Here is a 13,919-nt window from a genome sequence, read left to right as displayed (position 1 = left end):
CAAAGTAGGTTCTCAACCTATGCCCACTGTGGTTAGAAACAGAGTTAACGAATTCTTTTAAAAGATTATTGTATGTGTGTGGGTGTTTAGCCTGCACACCTACCTGTGCAGTACCCGTGGAGGCCAGAAGAGGGCACTGGTTTCCCTGAACCTGGAGTTACGGAGGGCTGGCAGCTGCCCTGTGGGTGCAGGGGATCCAAACCAGGTTCTCCGGCTTAACTGCTGCACCACTTTTCCAGCCCTAGAGCCGGCAGATCCTAAAGCAGAAGTGATTAGAGCAGCTGAACTGTATTAGGTGCAGCTCTCATCCCTGCAGCAAAAAGCTCAACAGAAATCTCCTAACGGAGGAGGGGTGAGGCTCAGTTTCAGTCCATCGTGATGGGAAGATACAGGGACTGGAGTCCATGCTGGTGGGAGCTGGTGGCCCAATGTTCAGATCTTGGCAGAACAGGAAGCGAAGCTAGACCAGAGCTGGGCTAGAACATTGGAGGGCCCACACCCAGGCTCATCTTATAAATGTCCCACAGCGTCCTCAGATAGTACCTTCCTGGAGATCACATATACATGGGGAGGAACACTTGAGATTGAAACTTCAGATTCAGTCTTCTCTTGGCTCCTGCAGGTGCATGGCCATCTCACAGAGTAAAAAAGACTTAGGTCCCAACTCAGAGACTCCTACCAGCTCCAAATACTCTTGAGGCCCAGAGTGCCTTAGCCAGACTCATCTATGAACTCCTACTAGAAAAAGTTACACAATTCTAATCCACAGTGCATGGAACATTCCTATTTCAAAAAGGAGGACTGGAGGACAGCACGAAAGACTGATCTAGAGCAACACTCAAACCTAGTAGGAAAAAGCATTACATCTCAAAGCTCCATCTCCAGCATTTGGGGCACATGGTGGAACAATCTGTGCTCCAAAAGTCTTGGAGAGCCCAGGCCCTATTGCCCTATTGCAAACATGGCTTCTGTCTTGGCTCTGCTCCCTTCAATGCCTTGGGTTTTCTTTGGTAGTGTTCTCCATTCCTGGCACTTTATTATTCTGTGGGCTCAATTACCCTTTAATATTCTTTTTCACACTTCAGTTCCCCCAGAAGGAAGTCTGACCCTGATATATATTTCCTGGGCTCACAGTCTTTTCTCCAGAATGTTGGCACAAGCCTCCACATCTTCTTGACTCCTCCATTTTGAATGCTTCCTAACCAGCGTGATATGGATGATATCAAGGTCTGCTTGATGAGCCAGCTCAAGAGGTATCCAGGCCCACTTTCGCCACAGCTGCAATCATCCCCGCTTGCCGGAGGAACCTGAAAAAATGCTTGGCTGTGTTATCTTGTTTTAGCAGGGCTCCCTGATGCTGCATGACCATCTTCCTTTCAGAGGAGACATTCCTTCTAGGGGGAATGGGGGAGGCTCACAAGACTCCGGGGATCAGCAGAAGATCATGTCTGAGAAAACTGAAGCCTGGGAGATTTTCCAAGACCCCTCCTCCAGCTCATAAAAGGAGACTCTTGACCAGGAGAGCTACAGAAGGGAGCAGGTTAGACGCTGCCTACAGGCTGTGCAGAAAGCTCCGGCTTGCAGCTTCTGTGAGTCATCATGGGTCTTGGGGTGTATATTTTGGCGACATAGTTCCTTCTGAATCATTCCTTAACCCCTCACCCATACCTTTGCTGGTACCCAGTACAAATTCCACTGGATCACCAATGGCGGTGGGGGCTCAAGATGGGGGGTCTGAGCAGCTAGCTGCATTGCATGGAGAGGGATGTGTGTGCAGGGGAAGAAGCTTGACTTTGTGCATTATTACAAGAGGGGGTGTGTATAACCTGAACCAAATGGGGATTCCAACTAGACCATCTCCCAGCCTTGCCTTCCTCAGCGTGGTTCACGGAGTTAGCCAACACAAGGACCAGCACACCAGACCTTGGCATGGGAGGCTCTAATTGCTAATATGGTCTTGCCGAGGACCAGCCCAGCCGGGGCCCCACAACCGCGGGAAAATCAGGCGTTCGGATATTCAGGTTAGACACAGGTAGGCGAATTGATTGACAGTCAGAGACCACACCAAGTAGTGTTTTGAATCTGCTGCGTTTTACTGAAGTCAAGCCAACACTTATATAGTGATTACATAAAGAAGCACCTGAAGTTGACACATTTCCCGGAACATTTACAAAGTTTATTTTTTAACTGAAAGGCGATCTGGTAAAAGGTAGTGTCTACAAAAAATCTTGGCCTAAAAGCCTTTTAAGCAGAGCAAACATAGAACTAGTGACTATTTATGTAGTGTTATTGCTGCTAATTTAGTGAGTAGAGGGCCAGGGGCTGTTAAACTTGTGGTTTGTTTACGTAGTTTATTGTTATTAGCTAGGGGCTGTTAATGGTCCTCCGAGCTAAGTTGGCTAAAGATTTACAATTCTCCCTAGATATAAGCATCAGGAGGAATTCCTCCTGTTTGTCTTGCTAAGGATTTACAATCTTCCTTAGAGATAAGATGCTTGAGCTAGCCTGTCCGTAAAACTCACAGCATATTTTAAAACTTTCTGACCTCCTATGTTTGCCTATCTTCTTTCTGCCTCACCATAAACACCTGTGTAAAGCTCTTACTCTTTTATTACCTACAATGTTTGGATTTTCTACAAGCAATTTCTGATACTGAATCTGACACATTACTTTTCTAAGATTTTATTTCTCTCCTACTCTATTCTTGCTAAAGCTTTTAATAATCTATCAGAAATGTGTTTCCTTGAATAGTTAATTGTGCTGTTCCAAGAGAAACAGCAAGAAGCTCATTAATCCAATTTTGCATCTGAGAAAACAGGATTTTCAGAGCGTGTCTCTTTGGCTTAGATGGCCAGAGGAAACATTTTTTGCCAATGACTTCCAGGAAGCTGATTCCTGTAGGAAACATATCGCCCGTCTGGCAGCATAATTTTATACTTACATAGCACATTTTTGTGCTCATACAGACGATTCTGGAGTTAGTGTGGCATGGTCTAAAATTAGCTAGAATCACCGATCTCTGGGCATGCTGTGAGGAATAATCCAGGTTAGATTAATCTCCATGGGGAGATCCACCTTAATTAGGGTGACATCATTCCATGTGCTGAGGTCTTGGACTGAACCAAAAGGAGAAGTGGGCTGAGCGTGAGCATTCATCAATGTCGCTTCCTGACTGCAGATACAACATGCCCAGCTGCTTCACCTGCTTCACCTGCTTCTTGCCCACCACATTTCCCCAAGTTGTTTTACTCCAGGTATTTTACCATAGCAACAGAAAAGTAACTAATGTAGGGAGAACAGGGGGAGGTTGTCAAATTAACAGCCACGCCCCCAAGTGACAGTGGCTGGTGTCGGAAGAGGTGGCTTTGGTGGTGTAGCAGGGAGTGTCAACAGCAGCAGTGGAGGTGTGCTGGGCAGGGAGATGACAGCAGTGAACTGGATGAGCTGTTCAGATGGTGGTAAACAGCTGTGCTGATGGGGTGGTGGCTTCGCTGGCTGTGTGGTAACAGTGGCTGTGCTCTGGGGAAGGGGGACAAGCAATTGATGGTGAGGTTTCTTCTCTCTCTGTGTGTGTTTCAATGTGGCTTGGTCTGGATGTGGTCATTATCCCCATTATCCAGCAGTCCGTCTGATAAGACTGGCAGTGGGGTACCCTGGGGGACACAGCTCACAAATGCATTGTCTGGAGAGGGGTGAAGAGAGATCCGCTGAAGAGTGGTGAGGGCAGAATGCCAGAGCTCTGCTGGTCTGGAACCTGTTCCCAACGCTCATGCTGTAGGAGCGTTTCTGCTTCTCCACTCCACTCCTGTGGAGTCAGCACCGCTAGCCTGAGGGAGCCCAAGCCCAGACCCCCAGGGCCTCCTTTCCCTCTCATCCTAGGGCCCTGCCTATGCTCTTTTTTCATGTCTCAAAGATGTTTTGTACCAACAAACTCTTTCAGTAATTTATTTTACACACATGTTGTCTTTCTAAAATGATCTCTTCATGCTATATTCAAAAGGTTATAATGCTTTATGAAAACATCTAGTAGATCCCCAAACACTTTTTTAAAAACTAGGTTTTAAGAAGTTAGAATGTTTAACCTTTATGGCAGTGCAGAGTTGTCGGACTTTGAACACACTGTTAAATCCCAACTGTGAGTATGGTAAATGAAGACCACCTGCTTCTATTCTGAATTTTCTTGTTTATTATTCTGCTATCTCTCTTATAAACCAGAAGAAAATTAGACTCATTGTCCTGAATGATGGCAGCAGCCTGCCTCCTTTTCAGGCAAGAAGTGACTTCAGAAGGATAAACTTAGGTTGGGCTTGATATGATCCAGCCTGACCGTGTCCCTGCTTCTACCATAAAGCACAAACATGAGGGATGGAATGTAGAACACTGATCTGGAGCTTAGACAGGGTCCCTGGGAGGTAGGTGAAACTGGAAATCAGGAGCTCATGTCACATCAGGGGTCCCCAAACCAAACCTCCTTGTGGCAATGGAAAACTAGATGATAATGGCATTGTTTTGGGTGCATTCATTTTGCTCTGCTCTTGACTGTGATTGTGATGTGACTAATTGCTTAAATTCTTGCTTTGACTTTCCCTTGAAGATGGATGGCAATCTGAAATCATAAGCCAAAGAAACCCTTTCCTTCCCTAGGATGCTTTTGGTTAGGATGGCGTACCGTATATGACAGAAATGAAGTCAGGGCAAGCAAGGATGGATGCATGATACTTTCTGCAGGCTCCTCACAGAACAAATTAAGGGGAACTATTTCTGGAGTCTGAACACCACAGTGTTCTTCCCCAAGAACTCTTCTTTCAAGTCTGGCTTCTTCTCTCCCACTTTCCCTCTTACACACATTCCTTCTCCCTCTCCATGGAAGGTAGGCAGATCTGTCACAGTCTCAAGTACATGGCTGGGAACACACTCTGAACAAAGGACTGTGAGTGACCCTCTCAGGTTAAGAAGGCCAGTCTTGATGAGACCTGATAGGTTAGGGTCAGATGGATGGGGAGGAGGTCCTCTCCTATCAGAGGACTAGGGAAAGGGCAAATAGCGAAAGAAGAGGGAGGGTGGGCAGGACAGGGAGGAGATGAGGGAGGGAGCTGCTGCAGGGATACAAAGTGAATAAATTATAATAAATAAATAAATAAATTAAAAAGAAGGGCAGCCACATGCATTCTGGTTTGTTTTCAAACAAAGAGGAGCATTGTCACTACAGCTGCTGTTGATCTGTGTTTGTGATAAGAGTTCTGATAACAGCCACTCATGTGCTTCCTGGCAAAGATTCTGGAATGGCCCAGAGTGCTGAGTAACTCTGTTCAGAGAAACTCCTGAGGTTCCTGCTTGGCAACATTCTGAACAGAAAGACGTTTTCTGAGAACATTTATATCACTGACAATGACAGTTGGGCCTCTGATGGGTACTGAGGTCCTACTCCACCTATCAGTAAGTTAAGTCACAGATAAAGGAATGAATGGTGGGGGGCTTCCTCTGATTCCTTTGTGATTAATTATTATTAAAAACTGTATTAATAAATTATATGTACTTCTAATGATAACAATGGAAAGATTGTGCTAATTTTACCTTTTCAGAATTTATTTATTTTGTGCGGGTGGAGGGTATGTGTGTACAGAAACCTGTATGCTATGGCACTCATGTGGGGTCAGAGGACAACTTACAGAACTGGTTTTCTTCTTCTACTATGTGGGTTCTGGGGATTGAACTCACATAGGCAGGCTTGGTGGCAAGTGTCCTTACCTACTGAGCCCAAAGACTGTTTAGATACTGAATATCTTAAGACAAAAGGAGATTAAGAAAAAATTAATCAAGGTTTGTATTTCCCTCCCACACTCCATTTCCTCCTTGTTCCTTCCTTCTATTCGTTCCTACCTAGGGTCTTCCTATGTAGCTCAGGATCACTTCAAACTCTCAGTTCTCCTGTTTTGGCCTTCAGGGTGCTAGGTTTCAGTGTCACCATGCCTGGCTCAAGAGCTCAAGAGGTATGTATGTATGTATGTATGTATGTATGTATGTGTGTGTGTATGTGTGTATGTGTGTATGTGTGTGTGTACATATATGCTGTGTATGTAATATGTGTTTGTATATGTATATGCATGTATAGATGTAATTTCTCTCTCTCCCATATCCTACCCCACAAGACATATATTTTTTGTGCAGGAAAGTCCTTGCCTGTCTGATCTCACCCTTTGTTCTTTTCTGGTGTGTTATTTTATACTAGGTCTGTTGTCTCTTCATTGTTTATTCCTCTAACACAGGAGCTGTCTGTCCCCCTCCAGGACCTCGGCACATGTCTGGATTGCTTATATTTCCTCTCAATAGAGTTATGGTCTCTTGTCTCCTGAAGTTGTCAGTCACTTTCTAAGTGATGTCTCCTCTGACTTCTGTTTCTCAAACACCTCTTCATTACCCTAGCCCTTTCAAGCCTCTGAGTTGTCTTTTTTTCTACTTAGCACCATACATGTGTAGCATCTATTTATTTGGTTCATAATTAAACCAGAATGCCAGCTTTATGAGGATAAAAACTTAAAATCAGTTTAGTTTTCTGGTGTCCCCAGTGCAATGCCTGGCTTCTTCAACAAACTCTAATAAAATTAAGAGAAGAATGACTGAAGGAGAAATAATGAGTGAGCTTGGCCAGGAGCAAGCTTTTTGTGGATGAATGTACATTACTAGGGCTGGAAGGCTGTAGGAGGTAGAGGGCAAAGCATTTCCAGAGAGACAGGAGAGCTGCAGCCTTTGCAACTGTAAAGGACTCTCCTGCTTGTCTTCAATGTGTGCTGGTGACGATGGAGCCTTCAGGTTGTCCATACTCCATCAGACACATTTGTAAATGTAAACAGAAGTCATGGTCCTGTGATGCCCTGGCCTGAAGTCTTCCAAAAATGTTAAAGCTTGTGACTTCGTTCAATGCACGCAGCAACATTTGAGATAACAGCTTAAACAAGTAAGCATCAGGCACTACAGCCAGAATGGCTGCCATGACTCGGTTGGAGCTGCCCACGGATTGGCCATTGGGAATTTAGTATAAGAAGGCATATCTTTAGAAAACTGCCTTAGCAGAATTTACTAAACAGGTCACTCACAACCCATGACCCAAGGGCACTGTGCACACTTGGTCACAAAAGGGAGGTACCAGGCACCCATATCCAGCAGGCTTAATAACTATATTGGAATACTGTATGACAAGGAAAATGAACAGACCATGGCTGTATTCGCAGTATGGATGAACCCTACAAACACAATGTGAAATGAAAAACACTACCCCAAAGGGTATATGCTGTACCCCTCCACCCATGGAACACAAGAGGGCAGGAGAAATGAACCTACGGTGTGAGGTGTCTGAGAAGGAGTTATCCTTAGGGACAGTGAGATTCTGGGAGGGGCTCAAGGAAGACTTCTGCAGGGTGGGGCCAGGCAAGACTGCCAATATTCTGATCCTTGTTTGGAGGCTGGTCTCAAGGAGACTTGGTCTGCCAGGCAAGTTTGCTGTAAGCAAGTGTCACAGTTTGGTAGCTACAGAATAGAAGTGAATTTTCCTCCTTTTCCGGAAGCAGTAGTCTGAGCTCAAGAAGTGGCTGGGTTGACTCACTCAGGCCCACTCTCCTTGAATTGCTGGTGGCCATCTTTTCCCTAAGTCGTCCCTCTATGCCGCTTACTGTGCATGTGTGTGTGGGTTCTGCTTGATGAAGGTGTGATGGCAACTCGGTAGAGGCTGCTGTAGCCACAGAGCACAGGCAGTGCTCCTGAGCCTGTATCTCAGAAGGCCTCACACAGCAGGGCTTGCCTTCTCAGCCCTGACCATCCTCAGCCCCAACTAAGCAAGAGTCTCTCAGGCTTGGAGCCGCCCACTCTGGTGGAGATGTTTTCCTTCCTTCTGCACAATAAGAGGTGAGTAAGCCTATGAATACCCTGAGGCCTGCCAGCCATGCCCAGCCATCTCTACCTGGATCACCTGTGACTGGTTCCAGTGCCCTCAGCAATTTCAAGTATGGGGGCTAGCGTGTCTGGAAGGGACAAATAGGTCTAACTGGGAGGGTCCATCTGAGTCATTGGCTAGGACCCTCACTGTGCCCCTGCTCAGAACCTGTGGCTCCCTGGGCTGCTGCCTCCTCCTGCTCTGACATTTCACCCCTAGGACAGGCACAGGGAGAACCGAGGTAAAATGAAAGGTGACAGAAGGACCCATCTTCATGTTACTTTCCACAGTGCTCTATCATAGTGCACAGCTTTGTTATCCATGGCTAGTAAATCAGGTGCTGAGGACAGGGCCAAGGGGAATTTGTGGCCCTCTGGCAGGAAGAGACACAGTCAGAGTCCTGCAGCTGGCCTATGACAGAGCAGGATCTGCCCTTAAAGGCTCAGTGTGAACTTCAGGTTCAGCCTGGATGCATGTGTGGCCTTGGGGGAGGTGAACTGAGTGCAGTAATTGACATTTGTAGGAAGGTGCTGGGACTGAGCTAGATCCAGCATTCCTTCTGGAATACCACATGCCCTAGGACTGACTGTAATAGGGTCCAGGTCTTAATAGGCCTTGAGACCTTAGCATAACTGACTCCATGATGGAAATGCCACTCAGGCTGCAAAACTCAGCATGTAGACAGTACCACCTGCCAGAACTAAAACAAAAACCTAATCTATCAAAGTCCATAGTTCTGGGAAAGTCTCTGAATGTACTAACCTTGTTTTTAGGCTTCTGTAGTTCTGCTTCTGGCTAACTGTTCTTGTTAACTGAAGTATGTCAACCCAGGACATGGTTTTTGTGCTTAAAAGTCTATCCTGAGAAAGACTTAGGCTGCATTGGGATCCTGGACACCCAGTGTAGTGGCCGGCCAGCTAATAAAGACCTTCTATGGGCTTAAACAAATGTCTAAGCTGTCTTCTCTGGTGAATAATCCACAATGCAAACAGTTCTTAGTGTCTGGAGTCCCCATAGGACTACAGGAGCTGTCACAGGCCTCCACTTTATCACAGAAGCCATGGCATGTCCCTCTGACACTCTTGGTTCTGTCCCAGTATGCCCAAAAGGAAAAGAAAGACAAACTATGTCAAGATTCTTCAAGAGTTTCTATGTTCTCTTAGGAATGTGTGAACAGATTTCTGAGGGGATTCCAAGATGTCTCTGAGGAACAGCAAGATCCTCACAGGACAGAGACAGCTTGCTCTATGCCAGAAACTCTTTCCCAGCATAGAGATCATGTTAGAATTGGGAACAATTTTCTAAATGGTTAGGGTGCTCTAGGGGAGTCAGACCAAGCTGAAAACTCTTTCCAATGCTTTGTAGATGTTCACACAGAGCAGAGACACCCCCATCCTATCCCTAATCACACACACACACACACACACACACACACACACACACAGAGAGAGAGAGAGAGAGAGAGAGAGAGAGAGAGAGAGACATTGACTTACCTATGGGCACACATGCATTCAAGCAAACATGGATTTCTGTAATTTCAGGAAGTCACACTCCTGCCCACGTCACTGGTATGCATGACTTATGATCTCATTCTCCTCAGGTCCCCAGGGCATGGCCCTGCTCGCCTCACCTCTGCTCTGTATTAGAGAAGCAGCCCATCTTCTAACAGCCTATTCAGGTCTCTGGTACATTGGCCCAACCCCCTGTTCCTGACCAGTCCCTTGGACTGGGCCTCTACTACTTAAGTGCCCTTTTTCTCTCTGCTGTCACTTTGGAGACAGGTGAAGGAGACCCACGAATCCTAAGTGGCCAGAGCTGTAACCCAGGTAAGGTCCCAGTAACCCTAACTCCCAAAGCAAGGAGAATATGTAGGTGAGGAGGGACCTGAGTACTGAGGTCCATCCTGCCTTGTCACAGACAAATAGAGTGCCCTGAAATCATTGCCCACAGTATTGCTGGGCAATACCAAGTTTTTTTCTGTGACAATAAAAAATAATGGTTCTGGAAGTGAAAACAAAAGCCAGACAAGCTCTGTTGAAATAAAGATAGAGCTCTCCTCACAAGAAGGGGACAAAACCTGATGTGAGCCACGAGCCAGCTCAGTGCCTGGCCTTACACAGCATCCTTCTCACCATTGTTATTCAGTGGGAACAGGGTGCTTCTTACTATTTTAACACAAGTGCCAGATGTACAAAGTCTTTTGCAGAACTGAGCTCCGGCTGGGGACAGTTGAGTGCAGGAGCCAAGAGCTGTTGATGGGGCAGTTATTAAGTTGAGTCTTTAACAATAATAATGGCTGTATTAGCTCCATTTATCTGTTCAGTTTATAAGTGATCCTTTCCAACTATTTCATCTGCAAGTTTCCTCCGAGAGGACTGAAACATCATCAACTGCATAGTAGCCACGTCTTTGAGCCAATGAGATGTGGTAAAGGAAATCGTGATGATGTGGTACAGTTGTCCAAGGAGCCATGTGTGACTGTCTCCTCTCTCCCTCTCGCCACTTCTTTTTCCCTCTTTCCACTCCATCTTTCCTTCTTTTCTTCCATCTTCTTCCTTTCTTCTCTATCTTTCCTTCTTTTCTTCTTGTCATTTCATGTATTGAACGTCCAGATGCATACAATGAGCATTTATCGGCTTTTTGTATACTTAGTCACATGATTTCAATTCCATAAAGTTTTGCATAAGACTTGTACAAAGTTTAGACATACAATTTTATGCATTTTAGTGATGTACACATATGGTATTGATTATATTAAAAATTATATTAAAAATTGCTTACAAGGTGGTTGTTTGAAATACTAACATAAGTAAACACTACTTGACTTTGTTAAGACTTGATTTCCTGAGTAGTTCAAAGTTGACAAAGTCATAAAAACCATAACCATCTTGATAAAGCAGAAGCCTTTGTATTTCAAGTCTATTGTTTTCAAATGCTCCTAGGACCATAGCAATATTCTTGAGAATTACTTGTTACTTTAGACACAGATAATTTGGTTTCATCCAGATTTGTGCCAGTGCATTGAATCTTGACCTTAGAAACTTTAAGTTTATTTTGAAATACTTTCTACAACGATTTAATTCAGGAAAGTATTTTTATTACATACTTTATTTTTTAGTTTTCTCATCAACACACATCTTAATTCTTTACACTTTCTAAATATATTAACTGGATTTTTAACTTTTTATTTTATTTTATTTTATGTGTATGGGTATTTGCCTCTGTTTGTTTATATGTACCACATGCATGCAGTACCCACAGAGCCAGCAAAGGGACTTAGATCTCCTGAAACTGAAGTTACAGATGGTGGGAAGGCACCCTGTGGGTGCTGGGAACTGAATCCTGGCCCTCTGAGAGAGCAGCCAGTGCACTTATCACCAAACTTCTCTCCATCCCTTCTAATTAGTACTTACCTCAATAATGTTAGTCTTAGGAAAGACTCAGAGAAAAGCCATCTTAGAAATCCCTTTTCTACACATTAGTAATTTATGAAAATACACTTGTTAACAGTCTCAATCTAGACAGTGAATCTAGACAGTGAATCTAGAGCTGAATCTAGACAATGCTTATGATGGGATGGGACATATTAAGGCCACCTGTCTGCCCAGGCAAGCTTGAAGATACCTGTTGAAGCCTTTAAAACCCCCAGCAACAACTTGGCTTTAAAACACCCAATTTTATTCTTTATTCTTTAGTCCCAAGATAATAAAGAAATTCTTGCATGGCAGTGAGACCTTGGTTAGGACAAGGACCTTGAGTAACAGGAAGAATCAACAGGGAGGGGAATGAACAAAAATGTAGAGCCAACAGCCCCAATATATTGATGTTACAAGCAAGATCCAAAACTATGCCCAAAATATTTATGATACTTTACACATATATGTTTTAATTAGGCATGACATGAGGGAGGGGGCTGACCTGGAAACCACTGCTCTCTGTGGCTGTCAGTGGATGTCACTTGAGCCAAACCATCTTTATAAGCCTGTATCTCTGTGTCTAGGCAACCTCTGGATCCCAAACTGTGCTTTGAGATGCTAAAGCCCACAGTTGTGTAAAGCAACATCTGCTCCAGGGGTGCTGACAGTATTGCAAAGGCGGGCTAAGAAGTCACTCCCCACAAACCTCCTCCAGCCCTGCTCACATGTGCCTAGGTTTGTGGGCCTGAGAAAAAGACTGACGAGTGTCGGCAGTAGCAGATATGAAAACCATTAATATCCTTGAGTCGTTTCATTATTTTCTGTTATAACTGCAGGAACAACATGGCTAATATGCAACCCCCACTCTCTCAATGGAGATATTTATTATTGGATAAGTTGAAAATGTGCAAAAATCAAGCAGCCACATGTTTCCCACTTAGTTATTTTAAAGAATTCTAGGAGGAGGGGAAGAGCTGACCATGCCTTCCTGGGTTAGATGCTCATCTTGGTGGCTGAAGCAAGAATGGATTCTAGGGAATTGTTTTAGGTCATTGCTGTATAATGGAAGGTCCTTCTTAGAGTGCCACAAATGGGTCAGAAGCTAGCTTCTCTTACGTGATTCAGGAAACTCCAACTGTGTGGACTGTGGGTGGCCAATGCTTATGTGTACCTCTGCTGAACTGTTAGAGCACCTTCCAAGCCAGTAATGAAATATACTCTCCTGGTGTGATTTTCTATGGGATATGAGGCTGATACCCACTAAGACCCTAATCACAAACTGTGATGTTTGGCTTTCAGTGTCAACTTGCCACAATCTAGACTCATCTGAGGATGGTGTGTCTGTCAAGGAATTACCTAGGTCAGGTTGGCTTGTGAACAAGTCTATAGGGACTGTTAATTGAGGTAGGAGGACCCACCCCAAATGTAGGTGCCAACATTTCATGGGCTGAGCCTTGACCTACATAAGAGTGGGGAAAACTAGCTGAGTACTAAACAGTAACCTGGAAGTAACCGTTTACTCTCTCTGCTCTTGGCTATGGATGTGGTGCTGTAAGTTTCTGCCTTGGCAGAAACAGTAATGAGCCATAAACTTAAATAGTCAGCCAAACAAATCCTTTCACCTCTTTGCTGCTCAAAAGCCTTTATCACCTGCTTGGCCCATGAATTACTTTGGATTTAAAGGGAAAGTCTCAGAGGGCAATTGCCCATAAAGATAAGGACATTCCCTGGAGCAGAAATTATCTTGTGCAAACCAGCTAGGTCACTTCAAGTGACAGCTGGGGAAAAGACTTCTTTGACCAGCTCTCCTGTCAGATCCAGAGCTGAGACAATGCTCAATGAGACCTCAGCTTTGGCCAGGGCTGATCAATTGTGCATACCTCTTGCCTCATGCCCCAAGTCCTAGTTAGCATTAATTGTGAACTTGACTTAGTCTAACATCATCTGGGGGAGAATTCTCAATTGAGTAATTGTCTTTATGAGGTTAGCCTGTGGACATGTCTAGAGGAGAGTTGTCTTGACTGTCAATTGACACAGGAGGCAGTGCCCACTCTGGAGGGCACCATCCCTAGCCATGTGGTCATAGGCTGTACAGACATTAAGCATGATGGCAAGCAATGTTTCTCCATGGGTTCTGTTTTGAATTCCTGCGTAAGTTCCTGACTGGACGTCCATCAGTGGTGTATTGTGAACTGTCAGTGTAAGCCAAATAAATTATCTTCTTCTGAAGTTGCTTTTGATCACAGTATTTTTAACACAGCGAAAAGAAAAGAAACAAAACTAGATCACTTCACTTTTTCCTCTACTTAAATCTAAAGCTGACGTCAGCACACTGAAGGTGACTAGGAAGTCATCACTCCCCTTTGTCTGTTCTCCCCAGTGAACCCCAAATTGCCCCTGTTTCTCACCAGTACTTATCTCTTTATGTGGTGCACACATGACCAAGCCTAGCTCCTGTGGCTGATGGATCCCAGGTTTTGTCCTGTAGCTGTGGTTACAAACTTTGGTGAGCCAATTCAGGAGAAAAGACATCTTCGGGGCTTCCCCCAGCCCAGCAAGTTGACCCCCGATGGGAA

Source organism: Meriones unguiculatus, chromosome 4 (genome assembly GCF_030254825.1).
Source record: "Meriones unguiculatus strain TT.TT164.6M chromosome 4, Bangor_MerUng_6.1, whole genome shotgun sequence".
Classification (NCBI taxonomy): domain Eukaryota; kingdom Metazoa; phylum Chordata; class Mammalia; order Rodentia; family Muridae; genus Meriones; species Meriones unguiculatus.
The sequence above is the reverse complement of the archived record's forward strand: the minus strand, read 5'-3'. Positions refer to the sequence as shown.